General features: G+C 36.1%; 1 protein-coding gene across 1 annotated transcript in view; it reads left to right on the top strand.

Moving 5' to 3' along the window:
• Nucleotides 1-5,535: 5,535 nt before the first annotated feature.
• The window catches only part of LOC130285481 (uncharacterized), a 37,699-nt gene continuing 29,621 nt past the window's right edge, over nt 5,536-13,613 (top strand). The window contains exon 1 of the mRNA XM_056536976.1: nt 5,536-5,588. The gene's annotated coding sequence lies outside the window, so the exon portion shown is untranslated. The remainder of the gene's footprint in view (nt 5,589-13,613) is intronic.

The raw sequence follows: 13,613 nt of genomic DNA on the forward strand, positions 1-13,613 counted from the left end.
CTAGGACGTATAATGCTGCAGATTATTACTCCTCCTAGGACATATAATGCTGCAGATTATTACTCCCCCTAGGATATATAATGCTGCAGATTATTACTCCTCCTAGGACATATAATGCTGCAGATTATTACTCCTCCTAGGACATATAATGCTGCAGGTTATTACTCCTCCTAGGACATATAATGCTGCAGGTTATTACTCCCCCTAGGACATATAATGCTGCAGGTTATTACTCCTCCTAGGACATATAATGCTGCAGATTATTACTCCTCCTAGGACATATAATGCTGCAGATTATTACTCCTCCTAGGACATATAATGCTGCAGATTATTACTCCCCCTAGGACATATAATGCTGCAGGTTATTACTCCTCCTAGGACGTATAATGCTGCAGATTATAACTCCCCCTAGGACATATAATGCTGCAGATTATTACTCCTAGGACATATAATGCTGCAGATTATTACACCCCCTAGGACATATAATGCTGCAGATTATTACTCCCCCTAGGACATATAATGCTGCAGATTATTACTCCCCCTAGGACATATAATGCTGCAGATTATTACTCCCCCTAGGACATATAATGCTGCAGATTATTACTCCTCCTAGGACACATAATGCTGCAGATTATTACTCCTCCTAGGACATATAATGCTGCAGGTTATTACTCCCCCTAGGACGTATAATGCTGCAGGTTATTACTCCTCCTAGGACATATAATGCTGCAGATTATTACTCCTCCTAGGACACATAATGCTGCAGATTATTACTCCTCCTAGGACATATAATGCTGCAGGTTATTACTCCCCCTAGGACGTATAATGCTGCAGGTTATTACTCCTCCTAGGACATATAATGCTGCAGATTATTACTCCTCCTAGGACATATAATGCTGCAGGTTATTACTTCTCCTAGGACATATAATGCTGCAGATTATTACTCCTCCTAGGACGTATAATGCTGCAGATTATTACTCCCCCTAGGACATATAATGCTGCAGGTTATTACTCCTCCTAGGACGTATAATGCTGCAGGTTATTACTCCCCCTAGGACGTATAATGCTGCAGGTTATTACTCCTCCTAGGACATATAATGCTGCAGATTATTACTCCTCCTAGGACATATAATGCTGCAGATTATTACTCCCCCTAGGACATATAATGCTGCAGATTATTACTCCCCCTAGGACGTATAATGCTGCAGATTATTACTCCCCCTAGGACATATAATGCTGCAGAGTATTACTCCTCCTAGGACGTATAATGCTGCAGATTATTACTCCCCCTAGGACATATAATGCTGCAGGTTATTACTCCTCCTAGGACATATATTGCTGCAGATTATTACTCCCCCTAGGACATATAATGCTGCAGGTTATTACTCCTCCTAGGACATATAATGCTGCAGATTATTACTCCTCCTAGGACATATAATGCTGCAGATTATTACTCCTCCTAGGACATATAATGCTGCAGATTATTACTCCTCCTAGGACATATAATGCTGCAGATTATTACTCCTCCTAGGACATATAATGCTGCAGATTATTACTCCTCCTAGGACATATAATGCTGCAGATTATTACTCCCCCTAGGACATATAATGCTGCAGGTTATTACTCCCCCTAGGACATATAATGCTGCAGATTATTACTCCTCCTAGGACATATAATGCTGCAGGTTATTACTCCTCCTAGGACATATAATGCTGCAGATTATTACTCCTCCTAGGACATATAATGCTGCAGATTATTACACCTCCTAGGACATATAATGCTGCAGGTTATTACTCCTCCTAGGACATATAATGCTGCAGGTTATTACTCCTCCTAGGACATATAATGCTGCAGGTTATTACTCCTCCTAGGACATATAATGCTGCAGGTTATTACTCCTCCTAGGACATATAATGCTGCAGGTTATTACTCCTAGGACATATAATGCTGCAGATTATTACTCCTCCTAGGACATATAATGCTGCAGATTATTACTCCTCCTAGGACATATAATGGTGCAGATTATTACTCCCCCTAGGACATATAATGCTGCAGATTATTACTCCTCCTAGGACATATAATGCTGCAGATTATTACTCCTCCTAGGACATATAATGCTGCAGATTATTACTCCCCCTAGGACATATAATGCTGCAGATTATTACTCCTCCTAGGACATATAATGCTGCAGATTATTACTCCCCCTAGGACATATAATGCTGCAGGTTATTACTCCTCCTAGGACATATAATGCTGCAGATTATTACTCCTCCTAGGACATATAATGCTGCAGATTATTACACCTCCTAGGACATATAATGCTGTAGGTTATTACTCCTCCTAGGACATATAATGCTGCAGGTTATTACTCCTCCTAGGACATATAATGCTGCAGGTTATTACTCCTCCTAGGACATATAATGCTGCAGATTATTACTCCTCCTAGGACGTATAATGCTGCAGGTTATTACTCCCCCTAGGACATATAATGCTGCAGGTTATTACTCCCCCTAGGACATATAATGCTGCAGGTTATTACTCCTCCTAGGACATATAATGCTGCAGGTTATTACTCCTAGGACATATAATGCTGCAGATTATTACTCCTCCTAGGACATATAATGCTGCAGATTATTACTCCCCCTAGGACATATAATGCTGCAGATTATTACTCCCCCTAGGACATATAATGCTGCAGGTTATTACTTCCCCTAGGACGTATAATGCTGCAGATTATTACTCCCCCTAGGACATATAATGCTGCAGATTATTACTCCTCCTAGGACGTATAATGCTGCAGGTTATTACTCCCCCTAGGACGTATAATGCTGCAGGTTATTACTCCTCCTAGGACATATAATGCTGCAGGTTATTACTTCTCCTAGGACATATAATGCTGCAGATTATTACTCCTCCTAGGACGTATAATGCTGCAGGTTATTACTCCTCCTAGGACATATAATGCTGCAGATTATTACTCCTCCTAGGACGTATAATGCTGCAGATTATTACTCCCCCTAGGACATATAATGCTGCAGATTATTACTCCTCCTAGGACATATAATGCTGCAGATTATTACTCCTCCTAGGACATATAATGCTGCAGATTATTACTCCCCCTAGGACATATAATGCTGCAGATTATTACTCCTCCTAAGACATATAATGCTGCAGGTTATTACTCCTAGGACATATAATGCTGCAGATTATTACTCCCCCTAGGACATATAATGCTGCAGATTATTACTCCCCCTAGGACGTATAATGCTGCAGGTTATTACTCCCCCTAGGACATATAATGCTGCAGATTATTACTCCTCCTAGGACATATAATGCTGCAGATTATTACTCCTCCTAAGACATAAAATGCTGCAGGTTATTACTCCTAGGACATATAATGCTGCAGATTATTACTCCTCCTAAGACATAAAATGCTGCAGGTTATTACTCCTAGGACATATAATGCTGCAGGTTATTACTCCCCCTAGGACATATAATGCTGCAGATTATTACTCCTCCTAGGACGTATAATGCTGCAGGTTATTACTCCCCCTAGGACGTATAATGCTGCAGATTATTACTCCTCCTAGGACATATAATGCTGCAGATTATTACTCCTCCTAGGACATATAATGCTGCAGATTATTACTCCTCCTAAGACATATAATGCTGCAGGTTATTACTCCTAGGACATATAATGCTGCAGGTTATTACTCCTCCTAGGACGTATAATGCTGCAGATTATTACTCCTCCTAGGACATATAATGCTGCAGATTATTACTCCTCCTAGGACATATAATGCTGCAGATTATTACTCCTCCTAGGACATATAATGCTGCAGATTATTACTCCTCCTAGGACATATAATGCTGCAGATTATTACTCCCCCTAGGACATATAATGCTGCAGGTTATTACTCCTCCTAGGACGTATAATGCTGCAGATTATTACTCCCCCTAGGACATATAATGCTGCAGATTATTACTCCCCCTAGGACATATAATGCTGCAGGTTATTACTCCTCCTAGGACATATAATGCTGCAGATTATTACTCCTCCTAGGACATATAATGCTGCAGGTTATTACTCCTCCTAGGACATATAATGCTGCAGGTTATTACTCCCCCTAGGACATATAATGCTGCAGGTTATTACTCCCCCTAGGACATATAATGCTGCAGATTATTACTCCCCCTAGGACATATAATGCTGCAGGTTATTACTCCTCCTAGGACATATAATGCTGCAGATTATTACTCCTCCTAGGACACATAATGCTGCAGATTATTACTCCTCCTAGGACATATAATGCTGCAGATTATTACTCCCCCTCCCCAAATCAAGATCATGAATGAGTGTTACAGGTGGAGCTGTGTATAATAGAGACATCCCCCGACACCAGAGAGACATCCCCCGACACCAGAGAGACAACCCCCGACACCAGAGAGACATCCCCCGACACCAGAGAGACATCCCCCGACACCAGAGAGACATCCCCCGACACCAGAGAGACATCCCCCGACACCTGAGAGACATCCCCCGACACCAGAGAGACATCCCCCGACACCAGAGAGACATCCCCCGACACCTGAGAGACATCCCGACACCGGAGAGACATCCCCCCCGACACTAGAGAGACATCCCCCGACACCAGAGAGACATCCCCCGACACCAGAGAGACATCCCCCGACACCAGAGACATCCCCCGACACCAGAGAGACATCCCCCGACACCAGAGACATCCCCCGACACCAGAGAGACATCCCCCGACACCGGAGAAACATCCCCCGACACCGGAGAGACATCCCCCGACACCAGAGAGACATCCCCCGACACCAGAGAGACATCCCCCGACACCGGAGAGACATCCCCCGACACCAGAGAGACATCCCCCGACACCGGAGAGACATCCCCCGACACCGGAGAGACATCCCCCGACACCGGAGAGACATTCCCCGACACCGGAGAGACATCCCCCGACACCGGAGAGACATCCCCCGACACCGGAGTGACATCCCCCGACACCGGAGAGACATCCCCCGACACCGGAGAGACATCCCCCGACACCGGAGTGACATCCCCCGACACCTGAGAGACACCAGAGAGACATCCCCCGACACCAGAGAGACATCCCCGACACCAAAGAGACATCCCCCGACACCAGAGAGACATCCCCCCCGACACCAGAGAGACATCCCGACACCGGAGAGACATCCCCCCCGACACCGGAGAGACATCCCCCGACACCAGAGAGACATCCCCCGACACCAGAGAGACATCCCCCGACACCAGAGAGACATCCCCCGACACCAGAGAGACATCCCCCGACACCAGAGAGACATCCCTTATTATTAATGACTGCAGAAATCACTGGATGACAACAAAATAACATTATTTAACTGAACCCGATCACGTGCGCAGCCAAGCCCCTCCCACTCATATCATATGACCATCACAGGTCCTTCAGCCAAGAACTCTTCTATTCAGCTCCGCCCCCACATGTACTGGTCACATGATGGTGACATCATCACAGGTCCTACACCTCCTGCACCTGATAGATAAAGAGCAGGTCCTGGTCGGGCAGTCGGTAATATGACCCCTGTATATATATATATATATATATATATATATATATATATATATATATATATATAATAAGTGAGGATGTGTATGTGATATATGATGTGACCCCTGTGTATATATATATATAAGTGAGGATGTGTATGTGATATATGATGTGACCCCTGTATGATATATATAATAAGTGAGGATGTGTATGTGATATATGATGTGATCCCTGTATGATATATATATAATAAGTGAGGATGTGTATGTGATATATGATGTGATCCCTGTATGATATATATATAATAAGTGAGGATGTGTATGTGATATATGATGTGATCCCTGTATGATATATATATAATAAGTGAGGATGTGTATGTGATATATGATGTTAGCCCTGTATGATATATAATAAGTGAGGATGTGTATGTGATATATGATGTGACCCCTGTATGATATATATAATAAGTGAGGATGTGTATGTGATATATGATGTGATCCCTGTATAATATATATATATAATAAGTGAGGATGTGTATGTGATATATGATGTGACCCCTGTATGATATATATAATAAGTGAGGATGTGTATGTGATATATGATGTGATCCCTGTATGATATATATAATAAGTGAGGATGTGTATGTGATATATGATGTGACCCCTGTATAATATATATAATAAGTGAGGATGTGTATGTGATATATGATGTGACCCCTGTGTATATATATATATAAGTGAGGATGTGTATGTGACATATGATGTGATCCCTGTATATATATATAATAAGTGAGGATGTGTATGTGATATATGATGTGGTCCCTGTATGATATATATAATAAGTGAGGATGTGTATGTGATATATGATGTGATCCCTGTATGATATATATAATAAGTGAGGATGTGTATGTGATATATGATGTGACCCCTTTATGATATATATAATAAGTGAGGATGTGTATGTGATATATGATGTGATCCCTGTATGATATATATAATAAGTGAGGATGTGTATGTGATATATGATGTGATCCCTGTATGATATATATATATATAATAAGTGAGGATGTGTATGTGATATATGATGTGATCCCTGTACGATATATATAATGAGGATGTGTATGTGATATATGATGTGATCCCTGTATGATATATAATAAGTGAGGATGTGTATGTGATATATGATGTGATCCCTGTATAATATATATATAATAAGTGAGGATGTGTATGTGATATATGATGTGACCCCTGTATAATATATATAATAAGTGAGGATGTGTATGTGATATATGATGTGATCCCTGTATGATATATATATATAATAAGTGAGGATGTGTATGTGATATATGATGTGACCCCTGTATGATATATATATAATAAGTGAGGATGTGTATGTGATATATGATGTGATCCCTGTATGATATATATAATAAGTGAGGATGTGTATGTGATATATGATGTGTTCCCTGTATGATATATATATAAGTGAGGATGTGTATGTGATATATGATGTGATCCCTGTATGATATATATAATAAGTGAGGATGTGTATGTGACATATGATGTGATCCCTGTATGATATATATATAATAAGTGAGGATGTGTATGTGATATATGATGTGTTCCCTGTATGATATATATATAATAAGTGAGGATGTGTATGTGATATATGATGTGATCCCTGTATAATATATATAATAAGTGAGGATGTGTATGTGATATATGATGTGATCCCTGTATGATATATATATATAATAAGTGAGGATGTGTATGTGATATATGATGTGACCCCTGTATGATATATATAATAAGTGAGGATGTGTATGTGATATATGATGTGATCCCTGTATGATGTATATAATAAGTGAGGATGTGTATGTGATATATGATGTGATCCCTGTATGATATATATAATAAGTGAGGATGTGTATGTGATATATGATGTGTTCCCTGTATGATATATATATAAGTGAGGATGTGTATGTGATATATGATGTGATCCCTGTATGATATATATAATAAGTGAGGATGTGTATGTGACATATGATGTGATCCCTGTATGATATATATATAATAAGTGAGGATGTGTATGTGATATATGATGTGTTCCCTGTATGATATATATATAATAAGTGAGGATGTGTATGTGATATATGATGTGTTCCCTGTATGATATATATATATAATAAGTGAGGATGTGTATGTGATATATGATGTGATCCCTGTATAATATATATATAATAAGTGAGGATGTGTATGTGATATATGATGTGATCCCTGTATGATATATATATAATAAGTGAGGATGTGTATGTGATATATGATGTGTTCCCTGTATGATATATATATAAGTGAGGATGTGTATGTGATATATGATGTGATCCCTGTATAATATATATATAATAAGTGAGGATGTGTATGTGATATATGATGTTAGCCCTGTATGATATATATAATAAGTGAGGATGTGTATGTGACATATGATGTGATCCCTGTATGATATATATAATAAGTGAGGATGTGTATGTGATATATGATGTGATCCCTGTATGATATATAATAAGTGAGGATGTGTATGTGATATATGATGTGGCCCCTGTATGATATATATAATAAGTGAGGATGTGTATGTGATATATGATGTGATCCCTGTATGATATATATAATAAGTGAGGATGTGTATGTGATATATGATGTGATCCCTGTATGATATATATATATAATAAGTGAGGATGTGTATGTGATATATGATGTGATCCCTGTATGATATATATATATAATAAGTGAGGATGTGTATGTGATATATGATGTGACCCCTGTATGATATATATAATAAGTGAGGATGTGTATGTGATATATGATGTGATCCCTGTATGATATATAATAAGTGAGGATGTGTATGTGATATATGATGTGATCCCTGTATAATATATATATAATAAGTGAGGATGTGTATGTGATATATGATGTGATCCCTGTATGATATATATAATAAGTGAGGATGTGTATGTGATATATGATGTGACCCCTGTATAATATATATAATAAGTGAGGATGTGTATGTGATATATGATGTGATCCCTGTATAATATATATAATAAGTGAGGATGTGTATGTGATATATGATGTGATCCCTGTATGATATATATATATAATAAGTGAGGATGTGTATGTGATATATGATGTGACCCCTGTATGATATATATAATAAGTGAGGATGTGTATGTGATACATGATGTGATCCCTGTATGATGTATATAATAAGTGAGGATGTGTATGTGATATATGATGTGATCCCTGTATGATATATATAATAAGTGAGGATGTGTATGTGATATATGATGTGTTCCCTGTATGATATATATATATAAGTGAGGATGTGTATGTGATATATGATGTGATCCCTGTATGATATATATAATAAGTGAGGATGTGTATGTGACATATGATGTGATCCCTGTATGATATATATATAATAAGTGAGGATGTGTATGTGATATATGATGTGTTCCCTGTATGATATATATATAATAAGTGAGGATGTGTATGTGATATATGATGTGATCCCTGTATAATATATATAATAAGTGAGGATGTGTATGTGATATATGATGTGATCCCTGTATGATATATATAATAAGTGAGGATGTGTATGTGACATATGATGTGATCCCTGTATGATATATATAATAAGTGAGGATGTGTATGTGATATATGATGTGACCCCTGTATGATATATATATAATAAGTGAGGATGTGTATGTGACATATGATGTGATCCCTGTATATATATATAATAAGTGAGGATGTGTATGTGATATATGATGTGATCCCTGTATGATATATATAATAAGTGAGGATATGTATGTGATATATGATGTGACCCCTGTATGATATATATATATAATAAGTGAGGATGTGTATGTGATATATGATGTGATCCCTGTACGATATATATAATGAGGATGTGTATGTGATATATGATGTGATCCCTGTATGATATATATAATAAATGAGGATGTGTATGTGATATATGATGTGACCCCTGTATAATATATATAATAAGTGAGGATGTGTATGTGATATATGATGTGATCCCTGTATAATATATATAATAAGTGAGGATGTGTATGTGATATATGATGTGATCCCTGTATGATATATATATATAATAAGTGAGGATGTGTATGTGATATATGATGTGATCCCTGTATGATGTATATAATAAGTGAGGATGTGTATGGGATATATGATGTGATCCCTGTATGATATATATAATAAGTGAGGATGTGTATGTGATATATGATGTGATCCCTGTATGATATATATAATAAGTGAGGATGTGTATGTGATATATGATGTGACCCCTGTATGATATATATAAATGAGGATGTGTATGTGATATATGATGTGATCCCTGTATGATATATATAATAAGTGAGGATGTGTATGTGATATATGATTTGATCCCTGTATGATATATATAATAAGTGAGGATGTGTATGTGATATATGATGTGATCCCTGTATGATATATATAATAAGTGAGGATGTGTATGTGATATATGATGTGTTCCCTGTATGATATATATATAAGTGAGGATGTGTATGTGATATATGATGTGATCCCTGTATGATATATATATAATAAGTGAGGATGTGTATGTGATATATGATGTGATCCCTGTATGATATATATATAATAAGTGAGGATGTGTATGTGATATATGATGTGATCCCTGTATGATATATATATAATAAGTGAGGATGTGTATGTGACATATTATAAATATCATACAGGGATCACATCATATATCACATACACATCCTCACTTATTATATATATCATACAGGGATCACATCATAAGTGAGGATGTGTATGTGATATGTGATGTGATCCCTGTATGATATTTATATATATATAATAAGTGAGGATATGTATGTGATATATGATGTGATCCCTGTATGATATATATAATAAGTGAGGATGTGTATGTGATATATGATGTGATCCCTGTATGATATATATAATAAGTGAGGATGTGTATGTGATATATGATGTGATCCCTGTATGATATATATAATAAGTGAGGATGTGTATGTGATATATGATGTGATCCCTGTATGATATATATAAGTGAGGATGTGTATGTGACATATGATGTGACCCCTGTATGATATATATAATAAGTGAGGATGTGTATGTGATATATGATGTGATCCCTGTATGATATATATAATAAATGAGGATGTGTATGTGATATATGATGTGACCCCTGTATGATATATATAAGTGAGGATGTGTATGTGATATATGATGTGATCCCTGTATAATATATATAAGTGAGGATGTGTATGTGATATATGATGTGGTCCCTGTATGATATATATAATAAGTGAGGATGTGTATGTGATATGTGATGTGATCCCTGTATGATATATATAAGTGAGGATGTGTATGTGATATATGATGTGATCCCTGTATGATATTTATATATATATAATAAGTGAGGATGTGTATGTGATATATGATGTGACCCCTGTATGATATATATAATAAGTGAGGATGTGTATGTGATATGTGATGTGATCCCTGTATAATATATATAATAAGTGAGGATGTGTATGTGATATATGATGTGATCCCTGTATGATATATATAATAAGTGAGGATGTGTATGTGATATATGATGTGATCCCTGTATGATATATATATATATAATAAGTGAGGATGTGTATGTGACATATGATGTGACCCCTGTATGATATATATATATATATAATAAGTGAGGATGTGTATGTGATATATGATGTGATCCCTGTATGATATATATATAATAAGTGAGGATGTGTATGTGATATATGATGTGATCCCTGTATGATATATATAATAAGTGAGGATGTGTATGTGATATATGATGTGACCCCTGAATAATATATATAATAAGTGAGGATGTGTATGTGATATATGATGTGACCCCTGTATGATATATATATAATAAGTGAGGATGTGTATGTGATATATGATGTGATCCCTGTATGATATATATATAATAAGTGAGGATGTGTATGTGATATATGATGTGGCCCCTGTATGATATATATAAGTGAGGATGTGTATGTGATATATGATGTGATCCCTGTATGATATATATAATAAGTGAGGATGTGTATGTGATATATGATGTGGTCCCTGTATGATATATATAATAAGTGAGGATGTGTATGTGATATATGATGTGATCCCTGTATAATATATATAAGTGAGGATGTGTATGTGATATGTGATGTGATCCCTGTATGATATATATAAGTGAGGATGTGTATGTGATATATGATGTGATCCCTGTATGATATTTATATATATATAATAAGTGAGGATGTGTATGAGACATATGATGTGATCCCTGTATGATATATATAATAAGTGAGGATGTGTATGTGATATATGATGTGACCCCTGTATGATATATATATAATAAGTGAGGATGTGTATGTGATATATGATGTGATCCCTGTATGATATATATATAATAAGTGAGGATGTGTATGTGACATATGATGTGACCCCTGTATAATATATATATAATAAGTGAGGATGTGTATGTGATATATGATGTGATCCCTGTATGATATATATATATATATAAGTGAGGATGTGTATGTGATATATGATGTGACCCCTGTATGATATATATAATAAGTGAGGATGTGTATGTGATATATGATGTGATCCCTGTATGATATATATAATAAGTGAGGATGTGTATGTGATATATGATGTGATCCCTGTATGATATACATATAATAAGTGAGGATGTGTATGTGATATATGATGTGATCCCTGTATGATATATATATAAGTGAGGATGTGTATGTGATATATGATGTGATCCCTGTATAATATATATATAATAAGTGAGGATGTGTATGTGATATATGATGTTAGCCCTGTATGATATATATAATAAGTGAGGATGTGTATGTGACATATGATGTGATCCCTGTATGATATATATAATAAGTGAGGATGTGTATGTGATATATGATGTGATCCCTGTATGATATATAATAAGTGAGGATGTGTATGTGATATATGATGTGGCCCCTGTATGATATATATAATAAGTGAGGATGTGTATGTGATATATGATGTGATCCCTGTATGATATATATAATAAGTGAGGATGTGTATGTGACATATGATGTGACCCCTGTATGATATATATAATAAGTGAGGATGTGTATGTGATATATGATGTAATCCCTGTATGATATATATAATAAGTGAGGATGTGTATGTGACATATGATGTGATCCCTCTATGATATATATATATATATAATAAGTGAGGATGTGTATGTGATATATGATGTGATCCCTGTATAATATATATAATAAGTGAGGATGTGTATGTGATATATGATGTGATCCCTGTATGATATATATATAATAAGTGAGGATGTGTATGTGATATATGATGTGACCCCTGTATGATATATATAATAAGTGAGGATGTGTATGTGATATATGATGTGATCCCTGTATGATATATATAATAAGTGAGGATGTGTATGTGATATATGATGTGATCCCTGTATGATATATATAATAAGTGAGGATGTGTATGTGACATATGATGTGATCCCTGTATGATATATATAATAAGTGAGAATGTGTATGTGATATATGATGTGACCCCTGTATGATATATATATAATAAGTGAGGATGTGTATGTGATATATGATGTGATCCCTGTATGATATATATATAATAAGTGAGGATGTGTATGTGATATATGATGTGATCCCTGTATGATATATATAATAAGTGAGGATGTGTATGTGATATATGATGTGACCCCTGTATGATATATATAATAAGTGAGGATGTGTATGTGATATATGATGTGACCCCTGTATGATATATATATAAGTGAGGATGTGTATGTGATATATGATGTGACCCCTGTATGATGTATATAAGAAGTGAGGATGTGTATGTGATATATGATGTGATCCCTGTATGATATATATAATAAGTGAGG

This window comes from Hyla sarda, chromosome 1, assembly GCF_029499605.1.
Source record: "Hyla sarda isolate aHylSar1 chromosome 1, aHylSar1.hap1, whole genome shotgun sequence".
NCBI classification, from domain to species: Eukaryota; Metazoa; Chordata; class Amphibia; order Anura; family Hylidae; genus Hyla; species Hyla sarda.